This window comes from Rhineura floridana, chromosome 1 (genome assembly GCF_030035675.1).
Source record: "Rhineura floridana isolate rRhiFlo1 chromosome 1, rRhiFlo1.hap2, whole genome shotgun sequence".
NCBI lineage: Eukaryota > Metazoa > Chordata > Lepidosauria > Squamata > Rhineuridae > Rhineura > Rhineura floridana.
The window spans coordinates 87,384,669-87,405,718 of record NC_084480.1 but is presented as its reverse complement, the minus strand read 5'-3'; the positions used below and the strand labels follow the sequence as shown (position 1 = coordinate 87,405,718).

Genomic DNA, 21,050 nt, shown 5'->3' with positions numbered 1-21,050 from the left:
GTCTTGGCAAACATTTCAAATGTTATCCGAGCAGTATCATCACTCAACAATTAGATTGTGCAGCGTTTAATAAATCAGGAGCTTACAAATGCTTTCACTGTCTAAAAAGATCACCTCCTCTAGGAACTACAACCTGGTTGCATGAGATAAACCCACCCATAGTGGTTTCCTATAAAATTTATTCTCAGGGAAGAAATAATAGCTATTCTTAGCTTATAGTTTAAATAGGCTGTATCTTTTAACAAAGGGGGAATTTATTAAAGGCATGTGCGCTATGCAACAACAACAAATGGCCAATTACATCAAAACTCTGTAATTAAGGAATTTTTTCAGATAGTGATCTGAGTAATTCTTAAAATGGCAGCATTAAAGATGAAATTAAAAGAAAATTTGAACTTAGAACTCACAATGTCAAAATGAGGCTATTTTTCTGCAAAAATGAAGCCTTCTTTCAGATATAGGAGGAGGTTTGTCATATAGAAGGAGCTTTCCTCCAAAGATGTATATTAATGCTTCAAGAGCTCTACTGGCAGGAATGGCGGGATATAAATATAATAAAAAACAAAAAAACAGCAAATTTGGTGATTTTTTTTTGTTTCTGGCAAAAAGTAGCAATTCATTTAACAAGATAGGGAAATGATCTCTGATAACTCCACCATTTCATTTGTATCTGCTGAGCACAATGTATACACTTGTTTCATTGTCCAAGTCATGTCATAATGCAGATATTACACACATTCCCTGACAACCCCCAAAACATCCCTAGGGAAGCCTACCTTGTACCTTAATATACCTATGATTTTTTTAAAAAAAAATGACATCTGGTTTTCCCCCTTCACAACATTTTCTCTAATTAAACTAAATTAAACACTAAAATAATTCCCAACCTATATTCAGTGTAATCCATGAACTCTGTTTTATCTATACTGAGCATTTCAGCTCCTCTCTTCTACCATTTAGAGACAACTATAATTAAGCTGCATATAAATTGTTGAAATAAAAAAGATTCCAGTGACCAGGGGATTCACTGAATATATACTATGTTCTAATAACAATTCTCAGGTAATCTCTGCACTTTGGCTGATTTTTATTTACTGCTTTAATAACATGCTTAAACTGCATTTATATGTTGTCACCCACTCCTTCCAAGAGGTCTTAATTAAAAGTGCATCTTGTGTTTACTTAGACTGGCTGAGTGGTTTCTTTCATTCTCCTATCCTCTCCTAAAGAAAGAAGGAAAGAAGGAAAGAAAGAAAGAAAGAAAGAAAGAAAGAAAGAAAGAAAGAAAGAAAGAAAGAAAGAAAGAAAGAAAGAAAGAAAGAAAGAAAGAAAGAAAGAAAGAAAGAAAGAAAGAAAGAAAGAAAGAAAGAAAGAAAGAAAGAAAGAAAGAAAGGTACGACTGCAATGACACCTACTTGCAAATAAAATAGGAATATCCAGCATGGTACCTTCCAGACACTGTTTTATTATTTATTATTAAATTTATACCCTGCTCTTCCTCCTAAAAGGAGCCCACTGTTAGATTCTCAGAATCCTTGACCATCCTAGCTGGGGCTGATGGGAGTTCTAGGTCAGGCCATCTGGAGGGCATGGAGAAGGCTGTTCTATGCTCTTCTTTTTAAAAAGAGAATTGTACAACTGCAATGACATCTACTTGCATGCAGCATAATATGCATTTTTTCAAGATCCTGGGCCATACAGCTATTATTTTACCAAAACAGAACTTTTTCACCAAAACTCAGACATGTGGACTGCTTGAGCCCCTAACTTGTGTTTAACAACAGAACCAGTACAGGAGGTTGTGCTATCTCCACAGCTGGCTTCCCATATTCACCATGTAGATTGTTCCAGAGAAGAAGCTACCTGCCTTTCTCTAAGACACTTCCCAGGCTGAAAGAGAGGGCTTCATTTGGATCTAGATAAACCCCAAGTTGTTTCCTAGTACAGGAGTGCCGGCCAGGCCTATCAAATCTACCACATTCCTCATTTATTTTATTATATCTTATTTTCTGAGTGGGAAGAATAGACAGGAGAGCTCAACTGAGGTGAGCACACATGAGTTTTCTGGCACCTAAATACGTCCCTAGAGCTGTCCTCATAATGCATGAACTGTGCTTGTAGATACAGAAATGGGTAAAGCTGACGTCTGCTTTCCAAAGTCAAAATAAGCATAGGCTGCTTTCACACTGCACTTATTCTTATGATTTCTTACCTGGTAATTTGTGCATTATATTTTATCTTTCACACGACGTACAAGCTAGTTCTGGAATTCTAGTGTAATATGGTGCAAGTGTAGTGCAAATTTTTGTGATAAATGATACCAGAAATAATCCATTTGCAAGCGTGGGAACCCGGAAAACCATGGGATTTTTCCGCTAGCTGCAGCTGCTCATGTGACAGGCATCCCAGCATGCAGTGTGTTCCCACCCTTTAGGTGCGCTTTTTTTTTTTTTTTGCCTGACAAAAATTGTACCAGTATTCTGGCATAGGCGTGGGTAGCAGCAGCATTTCCCACACATTCCCCTGTGTTTATACAACTGAATCTACACACACACACACACACACACACATAGTGGGAAACTACAGTGCACATGTGTATAACAGGTGAGGGACTAAAACAAGATGTTGTTCATTGCAGCCGTGTGAAAGACATTTGCGCAAAATGCTGGTATATCAGCTGAAAAAGCTACTGTTCCTTAACGCAACAGGTATTGCAGCGTGAAAGGAATGTTAGAAATTGGGACAGATGTGCTACCATTTTAATCTGTTAAACTAATGCAATTAAGCCCCATGTCTGAAAGCAGTCATAATTTACAAGTGATGAATAGCAGGTTTTAAACTAAACTTTGCCAGCACCTCTATTATGAGAAGTGCTATTAAACTTGAGTGTCCCTTTTGTGTGGGCTTGGGCTCAGAAGGGCTTTGAAAAGAAGTGCCAAATAAAATAAAATAAAAACTAAGCACATTATCTAAATTAAAGTGGCTTCTATACATTCCACAGGCTCAGATACCATTTTGACTAGATATCAGCATAATAAAAACAACCAGAACTAAGAGCTATCAAAGTCCCTTAAAAGCTACACCTCTTCCCATGGCCTATATGAAAGTCATATAATCAATTCACATTACAGTCTGGACAACAGGTGCAGGAAAAGAGTTCAATCAATATCTTCTAAAGAGGAGAGATGCTATTTTTAAGGTTTACTGGAAAAGAAATCAGTTATGTCAAGTGCCGGAGACATTGCTTGAGTAAATATAAAATGACATTCACAAATGGAGCACAAGGAAAGCTATTCACAAACTAACACTTTTCTTATTTATGAGAAAAACTACAGCTGCTTTTCAAACAGAAAATTAAGTGCCTCATATTACGAAATTAGATTTAAACACACACAAACCTCTAGTCCACATCTGTGACACTGAAGAGCTATGTTACGCAAGTGCAATTTATAACACTTTATTTATTATTGTAATGAATGCATGGAGTAATATAACTAGTAATTCCTACAAATATTATAACTACATGCAATTACATAATTTACATTAGGCAACCTAAACAAATAATTATATTTAAACTTGCCATGTTAGTCTTAAACATCAACATCTCTATAGCTATGTTCTCAAACATTCCCGCAGCATCTACAAAGCATAACACCTGAGCGTGCCCCCTAATGGGAGACATCTCTTATTCATAGGAGAAAAAGAATCCATGAGAGATGTTTTGAAATTTAATTTCAATTAATTAAAGATGCCTTTATTTTTTAAATGACCAAACAGTAAGCTGGTTTTTCAAAAATCAAGAACCCAGAATTCAGCCATTCAACTCAGAGGTGAACTAAGATACTGGTCATGCTTTGCATTGTGGGAACAAACAACTTTCCACCAGACTCATACTTGCCTCCCCACAAGCATGGACACAAGGAGATAGGAAGCATTTGCTTCTGTTCTCAGTTAATTAACCACAGTTTAGCATTTTTCCAAACTTCAAACTGTGGTTAATCTTTACCAAGGTGACTTTATTGAAACAAGCCAACTTCATTAACTATGGTTTGAAATGGGCTCATTTCAACAAACCATAGTTAAGATTAACCACAGTTTGTCAGGTTCAGATGACAAAGCAAGCTGTGGTAAATCAAAAAACAAAAGCAAAGACTTCCAAATGCCTCCTTGCGACCACACTGGATGAGGGAAAAGGGTGAAGTTCACAATCCTGAGGCTCATTGTAGTTCATTCTCCTAATGCTGGGGTAGCCAATGTAGTGCCCTCCAAATGTTGTTGGACCACAACTCCCATTATCCTTGACCATTGGCCATGCTGGCAGGGGATGATGGGAGCTATAGTCCAACAACATATGGAAGGTACTATGTTGGCTACCCTTGATTTAGTGTTACATCCAAACTGGGCCAATGAATAAATAGTTTCTTTCACCCTGCCCAAGTAAATTATTTATCCAAATGGAATTCCTCACCCACAGAAAATGTATTAACAAAAGAAAACATGAGGATTTGACAGCTTTTAAATTGTGCCCATATTCCACTGCAACGCTTCACTCTACTTCATGGGAGTGCTGGCCCAGTTCTAAATCACACCAACAACATGTTTACACCTTGCTCATTTACTAAAAGCACCCAGAGTGGTATACAGCATAATAAAAGAATGATTTTATATAGATCAATAAAAATGCAGGTACAAACAATCTGTTAAAGCAAAGAATAATAATTTAAAAACAGTAAAATAATTTAGAGCACAATAGCGTCATACAATTGGGATTGGTATACGAAACAATGCAAAGGAACCATGGGGGAGGTTGTTATTGGTTTTGAGTAATGCATAGTCCAGCATGGATTATCAAGCATCAGACAAGGAAGCCGACAGTTTTACTTTTTTGCTACTGTGACCCATTATTTCAGAATTTTAGTACTATGTATCAACACTAGGAGAGCAAAAAACAGTCGTAATAATGATAAAGGAAGCAATTATCAGAGAACAATGTTACTTTCCAGGCCTTTGCCCACATTAGTGACTTTTAATCTGGATTACAAAAATGATTCATTCCCAAATCTCCTGCATCTATGCAATTTAACTTGGATACTGAGCAACTGTATCATTTGTACCACAGGGCAGACTTCAGGCATGTGTGATCTATTTCTTTTTAATCGGAACACTAAGACCCACCAACCAGAGTCAGCTGCAAAATTGTGGCTACGAGGGTGGAGCCAGATGCAAATAGCAGCCATGATTCACAGACAGGAACAACTTGCATATAAAGTGCAAATCTACATTTGAGTTCCTACAGAATGGGGATTCTAACATAAAACTCTAAAACTGGACATCAAAGCTGCACCAAATCTAGGTCAAAGACATCTGACTAATGCTTCTTTTACAGGTAAGGAACACTGAGGCTGAGAGAAGTGATTAGCACAAAGTCAGCCATCCCAGAGATTTTATTATTTCTTTATTTTATTTTAAAGTTCACTTACGATTGGTCAACTACTGGGGGTCAGAAACCTTTTCAGATCTACTGCAAATGACTGAGTGATCTACCACTAGATGTAATAAATCAGTCTAACCCATAGATGTTGCCACTGACTGTCTTGAATTTGTAAAGTATTGCCTTTGTTATGTTAGCTGGGTGATACAGGGAGAAAAGCTTATTTTATTATTTTATTTATTTATAAAAGTATTTCTAAATTGCCCTCTCACAAAACATCAGGGCAGTGTACAGCAACATAAAAACATCTAAAACAATGCAAAACAATCATTAAAATGATTGGTCAGATATTCTCTTCTCTTCCAATAAAACAAAAATAAAATGTTCTACAATACATAAACATGAAACAACAGCAATGTTCTTAAGAACAAGCTAGTTTTCATCTGTCTAAAGAGCTACAAAAGAGTATTGTGTTTAGTTCAAAAAAATCAAAACACACAATAGTTTGTCTTCAACAGATTTCAAAACACAAGTGGAATGATTTTGCTGATATATGATTTTGAATTATATAAAGTCACGCATGCATGTGTGCATGCACCCCATGGCATACACCTATATTAAAATGGATAGATACAGTGCAACAACCCATATACACATGCAGACATCACCACCATCTCCCTCTCAGGAGAGTTATGCACCTCACAAATTTGAGTTGCTATCAAAAATTAACCTGAGAGGAAGAGCAGGAGAAATTCATCCTCAAACAAGAATTATAAAATTAATTATAACCTTATAATACTTTAGTATGTTTAGAAGCCAAATGTGATATCCAGTTATTTAGCAAACAAATAGCTTGCTGTCTTTGGATCCTGTTTTATTCACACAAATAGCTCATTGTTCTGCCCTAAAATAGTTGCAGAGAATTTAATATTTCATCCCTCCTACAAGTATTCTATTACAGTGATGGGGAACCTTTGGCCCTCCAGATGTTTCTGAACTACAACTCCAGTCAGTCCCAGCAAGCATGGTCAATAGAGTGAGATAATGGGAGTTGTAGTTCAGCAATAGGGCCAAAGGTTCCCCACCCCTGCTCTACTGTGAAGATACATTAGATAAGATTTAGAACAAGCAATAATCAATCATGTTGAGGTCTAAGGAATCACTCAAGCTAACCCAGAAAAATAGCCATATTAAGTTAGTAGCGGAAATCATCATCATATTAGGGCATCTTAGTGCTAACTAGTTTATTTGTGGCTTGAGTTTTTGTAGGTTAACAGTTGACTTCATCAGATGCATGAAATAGACAGAGAAAATGGTTATATATAAATATGCAAAGACAAATTAAATTTTAAAAGTGAAAACTAAATATAACATAACCCATTTGCCAGAGCACTAAACATAACATGGATACAATACATACACACTATGTAAAATTATAATTGTAGACTGCCACTTATAATCTTATTCAAATGCTGACCAATGTGATCTAATTAACTACAGTTCTAAACCCTCCTACATCAACTGCTCTTTCAAATTGTTCCATTTAATTATCATGACTTTGGGCTGGTTCACACATTTGCAAGTCTGTAGCAGTCAGGGGATGCTGCTGATTGGAGGAAACACTGGCTATCCCCACCACATTCACAACTGCAGGTATCACTTCCTTGTGGCAATTCATTGAGCATGGCAGCACATTTTCCAGCTATTGCATCTACAAAAAAGAGCCACTAGGGAACAGCAGATGTAACTAGGTATGTGCCAGATATTCATACCCCCGAGACAGCCCTTTAAGTCAAGTTACACAGGTTTCAGCATAAAACTAGTGCCATACATATTATCATTCAGGACTACTTCACATGTTTTAGCCACAGTGAACAGCCAAGACGACATTTGCACACCCCTCTCTATTAAATTACATTAGGTTTTGTTAACTGTCCTGAGTGTAAGGCTTAGCAGTAATGCTAGAAGTATGTTGATGTAGTAGGTCAAAAATGAAACAGCATGAACCACATTGCCACCATGAAAAGTGGTCCCAAATTAATCTCAAAGTAAATATGGTACAAGGAGAAGTGGTAAGCTATCGTTAAAAAACTGAATATAGTTCTAGGGTACACCAACATGCAAGTGATAATTTTATTCAACATAGTAATTCATCAACCTCACACTTCATTTCTAATCCTGATGTATTAATCACTTCTAAAGAAAGAAGACCATAACTGCTTTAAATGTCAGTGCAAATCTCATTTAAAATTCTAATACAAACAAGCGTAATAGAGTAGGAAAAATGCCACAGTATTGATCCAGTTTCCAAATGATTAAATGAAGTTATCCTTGACTTTAGATTCTAACAACAAACAACCAAAGCAGGGAAGAATGAAGGGGAGTGGAAATCATATTTTTAAAATGAAGCCAATTATCAACAAGGGTGATAACCAGCAGCCTCCATCACAATTAGCAATTTATTTACAAGGCAGAGGTGAATTGATTTTAAGTCCACAATCCATTTTCCAGTACATGCTTTCAGGGACTAATATGGTCCTCACTCTTGAAAATGCTACATTATTATACTGATTGTAATACTTCCACTTAATATTATTTTTCCCACACTTTATTGCCAAATAATTTCTCTTTTAAAATTCCGTAGCAGCAAAACCACATGCCACTTCAAAGAAATGCAAGAACAACAACAAGGTGATATCCAACTTAGTTATAGTAGACCCAATGATTTTAAAGGGTCTACTCTAAGTATGACTAGTATTGGCTATCACCCATAGTCACTGTGAACTCTTTTGCTGTATTCCTCCTTTGATTACTTAGCCTGCTCTTCTCTCTCTGCTCAGTGCAACTTCCCCCTGCTCCTTGTCACAGATAAGAAATGCCATGACAAGATGTTGAAAAATCTCCTGCTGTCTTTCTGTCATGACATGACAGGAGCCTTACAGTTCAAGTGAAGCAGGCTATAGTAGAGCTCTGACAAGTAACGTGGGGGTCAGAATTACTGAAAGGCTACTAGACACATTGTTTTTTCTTGCTGTAGGGCTTTTCTATGAAATTACTTATAAGCCTCTGTGCCAAGCCAAAGTTGCCTGTACTGTATTTTGTACATCTAATACAAACATGTGGTAACCCTAGAACTCTTTTTAAGGCCAAAATCCTTCCCCACTATTCATACTTAAGCCAATTAGATGTACCAAAATATACAGATTAATATATACAGATTAAATATAATATACAGATTAAAATAGTCAGATTAATATCTTAACTTTCTAGAAGCCATAGCTGTGAAGAGAAGTTCAAAGATATGTAGCTAATATCTACTGAAGGATGAGAAACTAAAAAGGAAGCTTTTTAAGAAATAAGAGGGATGGACTTCTCAGACCAGCAGATTTTTGTCTATACAAGTCCTTGCAACAGAATTCAGTATTACGCATTATACTGCAAACAGATTGTGCAGACTAAGAAACTATGCAAAATGGCATGAACTGTCTTATTTCTGAACATTTGGGTTTTCTTGGCATACACTTAGATTTTTATTTTTGGCACAGGGGATTATCAGCATTGGTTGTAAAGCTGACAAAGATATTCTCTATTAGTTGACCAGCATTTCAGGGAGGAAATTCTCACTTGGTATTACTTCCAGAGCATATATATATCCTCTTATTTATTTATTTTATTTATTTTATTTTATTTATAGACCGCCCATAGCGAATAGCTCTCAGGCCGGTGAACAGCAGAGTTAAAATACAAAGTTACAATAAAACATACAAGGTCACAACAAGGTAGAGTAAAAAACATTGAATATAAAACATGAACGTTAAAATGCCTGGGAGTATAACCAGGTCTTAACCTGGCGCCTAAAAGAAAGTACCGTAGGCGCCAGGCGTATCTCCTCAGGTAAGCTGTTCCATAGTTCGGGGACCACCACAGAAAAGGCCCTGGATCTAATAACAATCCTCCGGGCATCCTGATGGGTTGGTACCCGGAGGAGGGCCTTAGATACTGAACGAAGTGAAAGGGTAGGTTCATAGCGGGAGAGGCGTTCCATCAGATATTGCGGTCCCACACCATGTAAGGCTTTATAGGTCAAAACCAGCACCTTGAATCTGGCTCGGAAACAAATAGGTAGCCAGTGCAAGCGGGCCAGGACAGGTGTTATATGCGCGGACCAATGGGTCCCCATCAACAACCTGGCTGCCGCGTTTTGCACTAGCTGAAGTTTCCGAACGGTCTTCAAGGGCAGCCCTACGTAGAGCGCATTACAGTAGTCCAATCTAGAAGTTACCAGAGCGTGAACAACAGAGGCGAGATCGTCACTGTCCAGATAGTTACAATAGTTACTAACTCCTATAGTTTTTCCAGATGAAAGTATTTATTTGCCCCAATTTCTCTCTCTGAATATTTTGCTGATAATTGGCTATTCTGTACTCCCTTTCAACAAGAAAGAAAATGTGGAAGTTGCAGCATTCTGTAAATAAACTACGGGGGGGGAATAGTTACTTTGAATATAAGATAGTCTTCATGATTTTTTCATCTAGTTTCCTTGAGACATCAAAAAGCTAAACCAACAACACAGAACTAGTACAGGGAATTTCTGAGACCAGAAATAGTGGCAGTTTGAGCAGCAAACCAGTGCTACAGTGGCAACATTGTCCAACTGCAGAAGAATTTTAAGCCTGCAATCCTAAACACATCAACATAGAAATAAGCCTCAATGAACACAGTGGGCTCACTTGTGAGTAAACATGTATAGGATTGTTCTGTAAGAAACTTCTGTGGGGATAAACAAAGAGCGGGGAACCTATAGCCTTCAGGATGTTGGATTCTAATTCCCATCAATTTCAGCCAGCATGGCCAGTAGTCAGGGATTATTGGAGTCCAGTGACATCTGGAGGGTCACAGTTTTCCCCTCTTGCACTAAAGTCAATAAATATATTTACTGTCAGCAGAATAGCTAATGCTTCTCAACCAAGGAGACAAGTCAGTGATATATAAGGACCCAGACCCAGAAGTATTTATTTACATACTTAAAATGGTAGTGAATAATACTAGTGAACTGACTAGAAAAAATAATAAAACTACTTGTTGTGGAAGCATGTCATGACTTACAGCCTTATCACCCTTCAACACTTATCTCTAACAGCATGTTTGAGCAGAGGAGGATATATCACTGAAAATTCAAGGAACATGGCACAGAGAGCAAAGAGCTGTAGAGTAATTAAGACATGGAGAAAAGTATTTATCAGAGGCACTTTCAATAGCAGCTGAGACTGCAATCCAAACCCCACTTACTTTGGAGTGAGATCTACTGAATTCAACAGAACTTATTTCTGAGTAGATATGGCTAGGATTGTACTGTAAGCAATGGTGGCCAGTGCCCAACGACAGCGTGGGGAAGAATGCAGGGAGACCAAACAAGATGGAGCCAGAGACGTTGACAGGCAAAGCTAGAGCCAACAATAGGCAAAGACAACTAGTTCTAGTTTTGTCCCCGTCTTCCTCCCTGCTGCCTTCTACAAAGTCAACAGTGACACTAAGGAAGAGGAAGGTTACAGGCAGGACCACCCCCAGGAAGTAAGAAGGTAGACAGGTGGAGGTTTGCTGAAGGAAGACTGAGCTTAGTGGGGCACTACTCCATATGCCCTAACAGACCAGCCTCCACTGGCTGTAAGAGACTAGCTGAAACTAAGGTGAATCTGATAAAAATTTGTCCTACTTTACATAATAAAAAATTAAACAAGATATTATGGATGTATGTGCAGTTATAAAATATTGATCAGCCTATAAAGCTCCATTAAGTGGATGGGAATTGAACTGGCAAAATGGTCCAGGAATCAAGTTTATGAGCACATCCTATTGTTATTGTTATTTATATGCAATACCATCAATGTACATGGTGCTTTGCAGAACAAAAAAGAAAACAAAGGTCCCTAGCCCAAGGTGCTCCCGATCTAAAATTTGCTACAGAGGAGCAGTTGAGGTAGTGGAAAATAAACAGAGCTGATAAAAATCAATGGCTTTTTTTTAATGATTTTTTAAATTTTAAATTGGATTTTTAAGAATTTAAATCAAATTTCAAAATTTTCTTAAAACAATTAGTAAAAAAGGTCAAAGATATCATCATGAATACTAATTATACAACATCTAATTATATTCTATGAATATGTTAACAGCAGTTTATGGAGATGGGGAAAAATCTGATAAATCCTATTCTGCAGGTGGTATACATGAAGTGCACTGTCTCTCACTCTCTCGGCCTTGCCTCTCTTTTAAGTGCAAAGACAGGGAAGGTCAATTAATAAAATATTTGTGGAGATGGGGCAGATCTGAACAAGAAGGAGACCACTGAAGAGGTAATCCAGCTCTTAACAGCAGTACTGCCTCTTCCTCAGGTGTCGAGAGAATTTGTCCTTCCTTTGGACTAATTCATTTTAAACTGAGAAATGAGATGGTAACTGAAAAAGTAGGAAAGCTTGTATTTCTTTTCCAGACAATGAACAAGAAAGATAAAGATGAAGAAGACTGAATTAACTGTATCACCCAATATTTTAAGATACTCATGATGACTTGATTGATAAATTTAATTTTTTAAAAGAAATTTACATTTATCTAAAAACTAAAATAGTTAACCATTCAAAAATCCATGTGTGTGTTTTGTTAATGTCATTGTTTGTTGAAGAAGAAAACTAACCAGAAGAATAAACAATGTTATTAGTACAATTTAAAAGCCTGTTTGGTGGTGGTGATTCTGGCACATCATGACAAAAATATCATGATTAATTGAACAGTTGAAGGTGGTTCATCTCCTAATGACTTCACAAGTTCATTCTGCTTTAGTACTACAATGATCAAATCATCATCCCATTTTTCATTAAAATTGATCTGAAAACAATTCGGAATTGTTTAGTGTGTACTGCCTTCTAATGAAACCTACACCTCTGAATATGTATTAGGTTTATATTAAACAATAATGCATGTCTACTAAAAATAATGGTTACATAGATGATGAGATGGCGCCTGTCTAATATTTAAGGGGAGGGAATTCCACAGGGTGGGTACAGCCACACTAAAGGTCCATGTCCTATGTTGTGCAGAACGGACCTCCTGATAAGATAGTATCTGCAGGAGGCCCTCACCTGCAGAGCTCAGGGATTGACTGGGTATATAAGGGATAAGACAGTCTTTCAGGTGTCCTGGTCCCAAGCTGTACAGGGCTTTGTACATCAAGACTAGAACCTTGAACTTGGCCCAGTAGCAAATGGACAGCCAGTGCAATTCTTTCAGCAGCAGGGTGACATGTTGGCAATACCCTGCCCCAGTGAGCAGTCTCGCCGCCACATTTTGCACCAGCTGCAGCTTCTGGACCAACCTCAAGGGCAACCCCACATAGAGAGCATTACAGTAATCCCTCCTAGAGGTTACCAGTGCGTGGACAACAGTGGTCAGGCTATCCAGGTCCAGAAACGGCCGCAGCTGTCTTCCCAGCCAAAGCTGGTAAAAGGCACTCCTAGCCACTGAGGTCACCTGGGCCTCTAGTGACAAAGATGGATCCAGGAGCACCCCCAGACTACCGACCTGCTCTTTCAGAGCATACAACCCCATCCAAAGCAGGCAACTGACCAATTATCTAAACTCGGGAACCACCAACCCACAGCGCCTCCACCTTTCTAGAATTCAGATTCAGTTTACTGGCCCTCATCCAGCCCACCACCGAGTCCAGGCAGCGGTCCAGGCCTTGCATGGCCTCAGATATTATGGAGAAATAGAGCTGGGTATCATCAGCATACTGCTGACACGTTGCCCCGAATCTCCTGATGACCGCTCCCAAAGGCTTCATATAGATATTAAACAGCATGGGGACAAGAAGGTACCTGCGGCACTCCACAGCACAACTGCCAGGGGGCTGAAAGATAATCCCCCAATGCTATTCTCTGAAAACAACCTTGGAGATAGGATCAGAACCACTCTAAAACAGTGCCTCCAATACCCATCTCACCAAGTCGGCTCAGAAGGATACCATGGTTAATGGTATCAAAAGCCGCTGAGAGATCAAGTAAGAATAACAGGGTCGCACTCCGCCTGTCCTTCTCCTGATAAAGGTCATCCATCAGGGTGACCAAAGCCGATTCAGTCCCATAACCAGGCCTGAACCCAGACTTGAATGGGTCAAGATAATCTGTTTCATACAATTGCTGTGCCACAACCCTCTCAATCACCTTCCTTAAGAATACCGGAAAAATGAGAAATCAAGAGAAAAATTAACATATTGCCCATTCCTAGTATATGTAGTTTTGTTTAGTTTTACTAGGCGATGAGAACTGAGGGGTCATGCTGAAGGCTTCACAGAAGAGGCAGTTTTAAAGAAAGGTTGCACCATGTAAGTGCTCTGGGAGAGAGGTCCAGGCATAAGGAACATATGTTAAGATCTGTTTTTATGATGTTTTAAAGTGTTTTTAGCACTTTGTTTGCTGCCCTGGGCTCCTGCTGGAAGGAAGGGCGGGATACAAAATAAATAATAAATAAATATAAGGCATAAGTTGGGAGGAAAGGACAAACAATGTTTAAGGAGGCAGATCTTTGGACAGATGAGGGTGGTGGACCTAGAGTCATGGGGGTAGGAATATGTTGGGATATGGGCAGAGTGCTAAGAGGGGCAAGGTCATAAAAGGGTGTGAGAGTAAGAACAAAGTTTATGCTGCATCCAGGACAGACAGAAACAAGCGCATCTGCAGAAATTTTTCAGGAAGGGAGGAAAGGGATTGAAACACTGAATTATAAGAGCAGGCTAGTTTCTCTCAAAAAATGGGAAGAATAGTGCCTGAACATTTTGCCTCGTATCTCAAGTTCTACAAATGCTAGAAGCTTGTTCTTTTTTAAAGAAATGAAAGGTGGAGATCTGGCGATTATGGCTCGGGGGTGCTGTCCCCTTAATGGATGCCTATAGAAAACCATCATAGGAGTTGAAGGGTGGACTGGGGTTTTGGTGTGAACTGACTGACTAGAGAGGTGAATTATTTTTCCTGGCAAAGCTCTGGATAGAGGTGAGAAGGCTGAAAACAGAAGGATAAACACCTTATCTTTTGAGCTGAAATCAAACAAGAACCTAAGGCTAGTGATTGATATTCTATAGTCCTCCACTTTACCAGTTGAACAACTGAATGACAAAATGAACATTTAGGATGGGGCATGCCTGCTGCACCACTGCAGCCCCTTGCAGGGGCTTGCACTAAGTTCCTGGGAGAATCCAGGATGTGGCACCACCACATAAGCACAAATTAATAATTCCATGTCAGCAACAGATGCAGTGTAGCAGTTTTATACAAAGCACGGGTCAGAGAGGTGGAAGGAGGGCTCAACAGAAAATGACTCACCAAAATGGCAATCTGAAGACATGATGGAATCACTTGCATAAGTGCAACAATACATACCTAATATTTAAAACCAAGTTTTTAAATGACATTTGACACGGAGGGTCTTTTTGCCTCTCTGGTGCCCTTTTCCCTCCCCTTGGATTTGTCTGACCACAGGACAAGAGCAAACTTTAAGAATCATCACATCTTAGCTATGAGAAGCTTTAAAATGTCTGTTACAACACAACTCCAACATGACACTGTTGAAATTTTGAGCTACAATAATGGCTAATAAGTTACTACAAACTGTAAGCCAATCCACGTTTCATTTTTGTGCAGGCCAAATATGTGTATATTATAACATGAGAATGGCCACACCAATGCATTCCTCTCATCCTGCCCAATAGAAGTGATTGAAATGGCTACCCACTGGGTATAATGGACAAAAAGAGAGAGAGAGTGAAACACACACATGCTGGTACAGCCATGTTCATGTCCAAATATACCCGTTTCATAAACAATTGCTGCATCTAGTTTTCAAATGAGTAAAGGTACATTTTAATTATCTGAAGATATTCCTATGCCATTGCATTAAACTGCACCTCTTTAAGTAAAGGCAGAAATTTGATTTAAAAGCGTATTCACTTCAACCAATGCACCATCCTTTTAATTTACATCAAATTGACCATTCTTAATCTAGAATCCATACATTTTGCCGCTTGGAGAAATCAACATTTTGGGGGGAAACGCATCACACAAAAGGCGTCCCAATAGATTTTGGCCACAATCCTAAAGCTACCTACAATTCAATCTTATATACCTACAATTTGATCCTAGACATGTCTACTCAAAAGTAAGCCCCACTGACTTAGTGGAGATTCCCGAGTAAATGAATATATGATTGCAGCCTTACCTGGAACTAAGCCCCACTAAATTCAGACAGTTAACTTCTGGGTAAATATGCATTTGATTGGGCTGATAAAAGTGTGACGGAAGATTGAGGGTCTTAAGCCAACAGAGAAAAATGTTCATAATATATTTAAACTCAAAGTCCTTCATATATGAAATCCTGGAATCAAATATAGTAGGGCCTAACATATCCTTAATTTTTATGAGGATGTTTAGCACATACTGCTAGGTAGAATCCTCTCTTTTTTTAACATTTGTCTTAGAAGTACCTGGTTGTGACATTGGAAGCCCCAGAAATTAAGCCCAAGGTAACATTTCTACCTTACTGCTAGAAGAGATAAAGAAATGTTTCTGCTACACATGCAGAGGCAGAAGAGTCCTGCTTGCATGTACTGTTAGCAGTGCGGCATTACAGAGCCATTACCACCACACCCTCTCTCTCCCAAACAAAACACACACAAAACATACAAGAAAAAAAGCCTCCATTTGTCCTTGAACACAGGAAATACTGGCATTAAACAGCCAGTACCTACCACCACCTCCTGCTTGACTATTATGTTCACCCAGAACAAGCCATTAAAAAATGTACAACTGTTGAGGTTGTCCACTTCCATCAGGTGCACACTCACTACTAAAATATTATTTCCCCCCCATTTTCCAGGCAGCAATTCTTGTAAGAGAATCAACATCTTCACAAGGAAACCTATACTATGGGGAGAACTGAACAAATCTAGCATCTTGAGCCACTGTATAAAAAAAAAGGGGGGGGGAGAGAAAGAAACGAAAACGCAACCATGCCTTCCACCTTCTCTTGCTTTAACCCCATAAGAAAAAATGTCAAGGCGCTAATTTTGGTCATATTCTATGATATTTGAGTGAGAGGAATGAGCAAACAAAGGCTTTTGCTTCTCTACTTAAGGAAATGGCAGAATTCCGAATGACAGAAATCAGCATATTTTCAAAAAAATCTGTATATTTTAATTTACATATTTGAAAAATCAATCAGTTGGGCCTTGGTTTCTGAAGACGGCAGAGATACCAGTCCTGTTCCATGCCACTGCAAGATCTTTCCTGCTTGTTTGCTAGTTCATCAATGGAAAGCACCCAAAAATCAATCAACGCTTCCTATTCCTGATGCTCTCCCTGTTGTGGTTGCATTGTTGTGGGGTGTGTGCGCGTGGGGGGTGTACTTGTGACTTCAGGTTCTTGTCATTTCCTATTCAGCACCCCTCCTTTCCCTTGGAAGGAAAGGGCAGCGCCATGGAGCTGAGAATGGATTTTAAAAAACACCCAGACTTTCTCCCCAGAATGGAACACAGGGTTTCAAGAAACAACTCTGATGCATTTACAGACAGGCACAGGGAGGCCTCGGACTGGTATGTACATGCAGAGGTGGACAACCCCCCCTTCCCAATAACACCTTATTTCTTCAAGTGCTGATGATTCTTGCGGCTACGATCCTCCCCAATACCACCTCTACAGCGTCCCCAGTTCAGCTGGAAGGAGCTAGGACGCACCGTTCCATCAGTGGCTTCTTGCTGCAGCGGGGGGTAGGGTGGGGGGAGGAGACGGTAGCAGAATAGCGAGGGGGAGCTTACCTGGGTTCACCGACACGACTCTCCATATGCAACGAAACGCTAGACTGAGAAAGACAGAAAAACCCTCAGAGCTTCTCTAAACGCTGCTCTCCGCCTGCCAGTCACCTCCCCACCCGTAGCAGCCTTTCTTTCTCTCCTCCTTTGTCTGGCTTCCTCTTTGCTCCTTTCTGCACCGGCGTTTTTTCGTTTCGGCTCCCGGGAGAGCGAGTCCCCTCCCCGCAGCTCTGGGGATGGTGAAGAGGAGACTGTTTCGAGCCTACGCGGGCTCAGAGGCACGCAGTTGGGCGGCCGGGGGAGGGGAAGCGTCGCCGGCGTCGTCCTCAGCCCCTTCCTTTCACTTGGCTGTACAGCGATCAGCCAGCTCTGCCGCTCGCTCCGGGTTCGGCTCCGCTCGGCCTTGGTTTGCCTGAGTGCAGCAGGCGAGTTCCGCTCGGAGGGAGCAGCCCGGGTGGCAGATGGATGAAGCGGCAGCGGCTCCTGTTGACTCTTTACCCCTTCAGTCTCCGTCTGCGAGCCCCGGCAGGAGGACAGGGGCGGAACCTACCAAGCCCGATGACACAGAGCGAATGCCCCTAGGGACGCGCGGAGGGCTCGGGAATGCTTAAGCTCCTCAGAAAACTGAGGGAGGACCGCGCATGAGCGGCCTTGGTAGACCCAAGGGGAGAAAGGAACGCCAAAGACGGGGCATTCGGTGCAAGGCCGACCGGCTACAACGGGGAGGCGGTCCTGTCAACGACAGTGACTAGGGAAATCGGAGAGACGTCTGCACTACGAACTTAAGCGGGCTTTTAGTTGTCATTACCAACCCCCCTCACCAAAGGACTCTGGGAATTGTAGTTTGGGGAAAGGGTTTCTGTCAGAAAACGCAAGGTTTGCAGTGGAAAGGTAACAAATGGTTTGTGGCGCTTTAAATATGAACACATGGTCTCTTGTGGTATGACTCACAACCTACCTACTGTTTCTTCAGGCACATGAGGCCAGCACCTCGCTGAAGCTTAAGCAGGTCTGGGTCTGGTCAGTGCTGGATTGAAAACGGCCTGGGAACCACATGTATGCCGTTTGGGTTCCATGGTGAAAGAAAGGCAGGGTATAAATGTAACAAACAAATAACATTTAAATTAATATGCGAAATTCAGCCTGTCCAGTCCTGTTTCTCCATTGCCTCATGGCGCTCTTGATTGTCAGGTATTAATGCTACAGTGATAGTATAAGCCACAACTGGCAGAATCCCAAGTACACACCTGGCAACCACTTCCTTAAGCCACCCTACCTATTGACCAGCCTTCCTAGCATTTCCCTCTCTTAATTCTACCCTCCATACAGTCCCTCCTGACATTTACAGTACTCCCACTGCCTCTTTGCTTTGCCCTCTTCTTTTTTTGCCTCTGTTGCCTGTCACACATCTGCATCTTTCTTCAAGCCATTTACCCTTCTTTCAGATTGCTCTTTCTAATCCAGCTCTCTACTCAGCCTGCTAACTTCAGGATTCCCTGTCCCTTTACTTCCCTTCAGCCTGAGATCTTTCCAGTCCTTAGCCTGCCCCTGTGTGATGTTTTAAACCCAACCAAATTGCCAACTTTTCCTTTTCTTACAGAAGTTGGACTGTTTTAATTCCCTGAGCAGCTGAACATTCTATCCCACCACATAGCTTGTCCAATCAGTGTCTGATACTTCACTGCCAAGGCAATATAGCAATCCATACAAATTAGAATAGGCACTACATAGAGATCAAACAGACATAAAGTAGACAATTTTAGGGAAGTAGATAGACAGAGTGAAGCACAGTTTGAAAAGGAAGGAACCAGTGACCAATCAAACTAATTAATATAAACTGTAATATTCACATCCATGCCCATTTTGAAAACACAATCATATGGTGACAATATAAATCTCAGAGACAAATTATAGGAAGCATCTCATAGAATGCCACTAGATGAACCTTCTGTGATGATCTTGCACTTTCCCCCTCATCTAACCTCTTTGCTCTTGTGATAACTTCCTTGGTCTGTGAGCGTCATTCCTTCCTTCTCTTTATGCTGTTGGCTGATCTGTAAGGGTGTCCCAATGGGGCTTTGTAGACAGAGAAATGCTGGCCCAAGACATTTTGCTATCTGAAGCAAAAAGGACAGGATGGCACCCCTCTTTATTTCATGTAGAGAAGCTGACTGGGTTGGCAGTTGAATCTTACTTCTCACTGGCTACAGGATAGCATCCTTCAAGTGCATCTGAGGGCAGTAGGCTAGTTTAGGGGGTATATGACAAGCAGAGCTTGGAAAAGTTACTTTTTTGAACTACAACTCCCATCAGCCCAATCTAATGGCCATGCTGGCTGGGGCTGATGGAAATTGTAGTTCAAAAAAGTAACTTTTCCAAGCTCTGATGACAAGCCTCAGACACACTTAGCTCTGAGCATCAACCAAAGGGATTAGCTAGGGTCTCAGGAGGAATGGCTGGAGAGATTATTGCCTCACACTGCCCAGTGGTAGAGATAGCCCTGGTGTGCTGTGACTTAGGTGATCTAATGTTCCAGAGATGTAGGGCAAGAAAGAGTTAGGACGCTAATGCTATTGTTTTGGACTCGAATAACAGACATGGCGATAAAACAAAACGGAGGTATTAGTGTCACGTGAGAACAATCCTATAAAACCAGTTTTGCATCCCACATGAATAACATGCACATGTGAATAAACGTTTACCAAAGCCGCTTTTAACGCCACCGGAAAGCGTCCTCTGTTCCTATTTAACAGAAGCAGGCAAGGCTGCGCGGGGGTGGTTGCGCGGGTTCACTTTTCTGTTGCCCTCTAGTCTCTTCTGGCAGAGAAGAGAATGGTATGGCTAGCTCGGTAGTTATTGTAGGAAACCAAGTAGGAAACAGAAACAAGGCCACGCAGATACTGCCGCTCGAGCTGGCTATGCTACAGTCCTTCTGTTTCGCGCAGAAATCTCCATTCACGCTTCCTTTCATGGCCGCAAAGGTTTCAAACAGCCGCCTGATGATTATGCTCCTTATGCATACAGCTGACTAGGAAAGATGTGAAGCGTCCCCTGGCGCAGAGACCCGGAACAGAAGTAGGAGACGGCGTTCCAATCCCGTCATTTAAGAGCGGCGCTCATAAGCAGAAGGGCTCCTCCTTATTCCGGATAGGAGTAACTGCTATCCTAAAGTCTGTTCAGTACTGTGAATTCGACATCTTATCCCTCCGCAAGCATGCACTAAAAAGCTAATTAGGATGAGCCACTAGGGTGGCCAGATGGAAAAAAGGAGAGGGCCCCTGCACCTTTAACAATTGTATAGAAGAGGGAAATTCAGCAGATGTAACAATTTGTTATACACTTTGTTCTCTCAAACCATGATGGACCAAACTCTTCAAATGCTCTTATGTATGCTTTTTTACTTTCTATCCCTGGCCCTTACTGCAAGTACTGGATAAAGTTATCAGTGGCCGGTAACACAGTGGCAAGTTCAGAAGTGCACGGTCCCTTCATGTTAGTCATAGCCACAGCCCCTCCCCCTCTTTTTTTGTTGCTGGGTTGAGAATGAGATCCTTGTTAAAGCTTTCTCCCTCAACAACAGATGTCCCTAGGAGCCAAGAAGCATGAAAGAAGAGAGTGTTAGCTACTGAAAAGAGTCTTCTCAGTGGCTGACTCATCTGCTTTTACTCTGGCTTGAATCAGCAGGAAATAACAAGGAAGCATGTTAGAAGGCTCTTCTCAGTGCCTAACACACTCTCCTTTCATGCTGATTGGCTCATAGGGTGCTGGAGA

The 21,050-nt window shown here is 40.7% G+C and overlaps 1 protein-coding gene across 3 annotated transcripts in view; it reads right to left on the bottom strand.

Moving 5' to 3' along the window:
- The window catches only part of CDC42SE2 (CDC42 small effector 2), a 118,817-nt gene extending 98,493 nt beyond the window's left edge, over positions 1–20,324 (bottom strand). Inside the window, exons 1-2 of one of the 3 annotated variants that reach the window (XM_061625622.1) lie at positions 19,982–20,324; positions 18,238–18,322 (exon numbers count right to left, since the gene is read on the bottom strand). The gene's annotated coding sequence lies outside the window, so the exon portion shown is untranslated. Of the gene's footprint in view, positions 1–17,285; positions 18,107–18,237; positions 18,323–19,981 lie in introns of those variants that run through there. The other 2 variants (XM_061625613.1, XM_061625604.1) reach the window with 2 other exon arrangements.
- Positions 20,325–21,050: the final 726 nt, after the last annotated feature.